The 3,641-nt window shown below is 40.7% G+C and overlaps 1 protein-coding gene across 3 annotated transcripts in view; it reads left to right on the top strand.

Moving 5' to 3' along the window:
• LOC106878228 (uncharacterized) overlaps window positions 1-3,641 on the top strand; it is a 130,260-nt gene that overhangs the window by 4,397 nt on the left and 122,222 nt on the right. The gene's annotated exons all lie outside the window — the stretch shown is intronic.

The following is a 3,641-nucleotide window of genomic DNA, read 5'->3' as shown; positions in this document are numbered from 1 at the left end:
ATATATACATATACGTGTACATCTATATGTATACATATACATCTCTCTCTCTCTCTGAAAGTATCTGTCATTACAGTATCGAAATGGTGTACATATACATGTATATGTATACATATACATCTCTCTCTCTCTTTCTGTCTCTCTCTTTCTCTCTTTCTCTCTCTGTGAAAGTATCTGTCACTACAGTATCGAAATGTGATTGTTTCAGTTAGTGGAATAGTTTCATTTTTAAAGTGAAAGTATTTGACATGAGTGTTTTTGTTTCACTTTTGACACGTAATACTTAAATATTATGTTGCCGTGTGCTCGAACTCTGCAAGAAGTTAATAATTTTTTTTGACTAAAACACAAGAAGGACAGCCTGGAGAGAAAAAAAACTCTCGTAGCCATTCAACAGAGGGAGCAGATGTCTTGGCCCCCTTAACCGGGTCTCTGTAGCAACAATAACGTCCAAATTCCGCAACCTGATGTTATTAAGGAAGCGACCTTGCTTCCAGCCTGACATCAGGCTACGCACATTTAAGCAACCGACAAGAACACTAGACATTGCCTATCTCCGTATCAGTGGTTTGACGTTTCTTCCTTTTATTTCTCTCATCCCCGGGCTCGTGGGTTTCTTGGACGTAGGCCCTCAAGAATATATGGTGAAAAATCCATTCTGAGAGGGCCTACGTCATGGAAGAATTCGGACTTAATCCGTCCGTAATCCTTCCGGCCGATGTTGTAAATAAAAAAGTCTTTTGATGAATTTTTCTCTGTACGTTTGGCAGATGGTGTAGCTGCCAAACGGTTAATCAGTCTATTATTGTTTACCTTGATGGCCATACATGTATTTTCCTTCTTGTATTTTTTGGTGGGGGCGGTCTGTGATTCTCTTTTCTTTATTTTCTCACAGTCGACCACCCCTCCTCTCTGTCGTTGGCTTCGCTTTCCACTGTGGTTTCACACTCTCTTGTTGGTGTTGGTAGAGTGTTGTCCTCTGGTATTGGTGTTATTATGTGTTGTATCTTCCTTTGTATTCTCTTCCAATTCTCCTTCTTGTTGCTTTTCCTTGGGCTTACACTCGGATCTAATGTGGCCTTTTAAACCACAGTTAAAACACCTGGGTTGCCTGCCCTCCACGAAGACTATAAGTCTGTCCTCGCCGATGTTAATGATTTCCGCTATTTCTTCTAAAGGCATTGCCCTTTCCAATTTTCCTCTTTCTCAACTGTGGCCTGAAGGATGGTTATTTTTTTCCTCCAGGCCCATGATGATAGCTGCCACCAAGCAAGTGGCATCGACCTCTGGAGGTATGTTGTTAATTCCAACATCTACATGTGTGATGCAAATTCTAATGTGATCCCTGTTGTTTGTTATTTATAAGGTACCTCCACCAAATGACACCAGGTTCTTGGATTCTACCATTATTTAAATAACGTCTCGCAAATATGGATTAGAGCTTTGCGGTAATTTTTTTTCCGGTTCTTTACGTTCTCAGTTCAAATCCCGTCGAAGTCACTTACGCCTTCTATCCTGTAATAGACTCCCCCCTCCCCTAAAAAAAACTGCTGGATCTCTGCCAAAATTTGAAACCATTATTTGATAGCAAAGTTTAAAATGTTGACATGTTATTGGACAGAATACTTTACAGTATTTACGCTCTGAGTTCGAATCCCGCCAGGATCGACTTTGCCTTTCATCGTTCTGGGTTCATTGTAGTTTAACGACAGATCAACTCTGATTTGGAAAGTCCAATAATAAAAAGTATCCAAGTAATGATCATCATGCCCGTTTTTTCATACATAGAGCTACACTCAAAAGCATGTCCTTAATTTTTTTAAAGCAATTTTATATAATTTAATGGAGATAGACTGGTATTTCTAGCAGATTAGATGCCCCACGTTAGAGGCCCCGTCGTTGACTTGTCATTCCAAATGGTATAAAACAATAGACACTACTCAACTGAGAGCCTTATGTAGTCGTTTGATCTACTGGAAATAGCAGTCAAATCTGTCCAATAAACAGAAAACTAAAGTGGAAATTAAAGTCTGGAGTATGCTGTTTAAAACAAAAACTGGATGGTCACTGTTGGAATCAAGGCTGCCTTGGAGAATTAATTCAGCTTATAGCTATGTATTATTAACACTCGTTCATTCTGTCTAGTAATGTTGGCGTATCCCTTGTGAAAAGTATAGTGTAAAATGAATGGATACCATGGAACAAGCAATACTCGTCTCATTTATTAGTTATTTCATTACATCCAATGTTAAATTTCCAATAAGAATGATTAGCATGGCCCTTTCTGCAGAGCAGCTGAATTCTTAGGCATAATTTCAGAGACATACCCACATATCATTCTCAGTTGACAATCTGGCAACGAAGTTTGTTTTTAGCTGTTGAAATTGTTTATTCCCAGCGGGAACAGTTACCGGTGCTTCACACATTTCTTTTTCACAGATGTGTAAGAGTTCACCATGGAACACCAGAATAATATTTGGGAAGAGGTTACAGAAAGTGCTTTCATTGTGGTATCATTAATACATTTCACAAATCTATCGTGAGAATTGTTTGGAAACTGATCTGAAATTAATTTTAAAGGGGTATGAAATGAATTGATTCAATCCACTAATAATTGGAAAATAGTATACTATTTCATTGGGTCACTATAAAGGGGTAAAGACCCCCCATTGGTCATGAACGATCATGGAATTGCACCCAGAAAGTTCCCCTCTAAGGTACAAGTCCGGGCAAGGTTGAGTCGACCTTGCATACCAGTCTCTCCTCTCCACGCCACCGATGTTGTCCAAAGGAAAGGCAAAGTCCGATGCAGCTTCGCACCAGTGACGTCGCAACTCATTTCTACAGCTGAGTGAACTGGTGCAACGCGAAATAAAGTGTCTTCCTCAAGAACACAACACACATTCCGGTCTGGGAATCGGACTCACTACCTCATGATTGTGAACCCGACACTGTAACCACTCAGTTATGCGCCTTCATTATATCACTGTATCGACCAGATTATCGGATGTCGTCGCTTCCTCGCATTGCTGTTGCTTTTGAATGATGCCATCCCGTTGGTTAGGCGAACAGGCCAACATTTCTCTTGAAAGGGGCAATGCCCGTCACAGGGTTACCCATTTACACTTGAGTGGATTAGAGTAACGTGAAGTGAGGGGTTTTGCTCAAGAACACAACGCACCACTGGTCTGAGAATCGAAACCACGATCTTGAGTGCAACACCCTAACTACTTAGCCACGTGCTTTTACATATCAAAACGAAGTAGGCTTGGTCCAACATACTGACATTATTTTATGTCCAATCTGTTATAAGTGTAAAAGTAGGGGACACATGCAGGCGGTGTGTCCCCGCAGAGAAGTACAAGTGGAAGAAATAGAGGTCTGTGAAGAGGAGATGGTGGAAGGCGTACAAGAGGAGGTGGAGAAAAAAACAGGCAGAAACTGTGGAGTGCGAGAAAATTTCTCAAGAAACAGATAGAAAGCGTATGCGGACTGAATCGCCGCCAAAGAACCCTCAAAAAAAGAAAGGAAAAAAAAAGACAGAGAAGGAAATGGAAACCGAAAAGACGAAGCTGAGAACCGAACCCAAGATACAGAGCACGAAAAAGTGAAAAGAAAGGAAAAGCGGAGGAATTGGTCGA

Source organism: Octopus bimaculoides, chromosome 11 (genome assembly GCF_001194135.2).
Source record: "Octopus bimaculoides isolate UCB-OBI-ISO-001 chromosome 11, ASM119413v2, whole genome shotgun sequence".
NCBI classification, from domain to species: domain Eukaryota; kingdom Metazoa; phylum Mollusca; class Cephalopoda; order Octopoda; family Octopodidae; genus Octopus; species Octopus bimaculoides.
The sequence above is the reverse complement of the archived record's forward strand: the minus strand, read 5'-3'. Positions and strand labels throughout refer to the sequence as shown.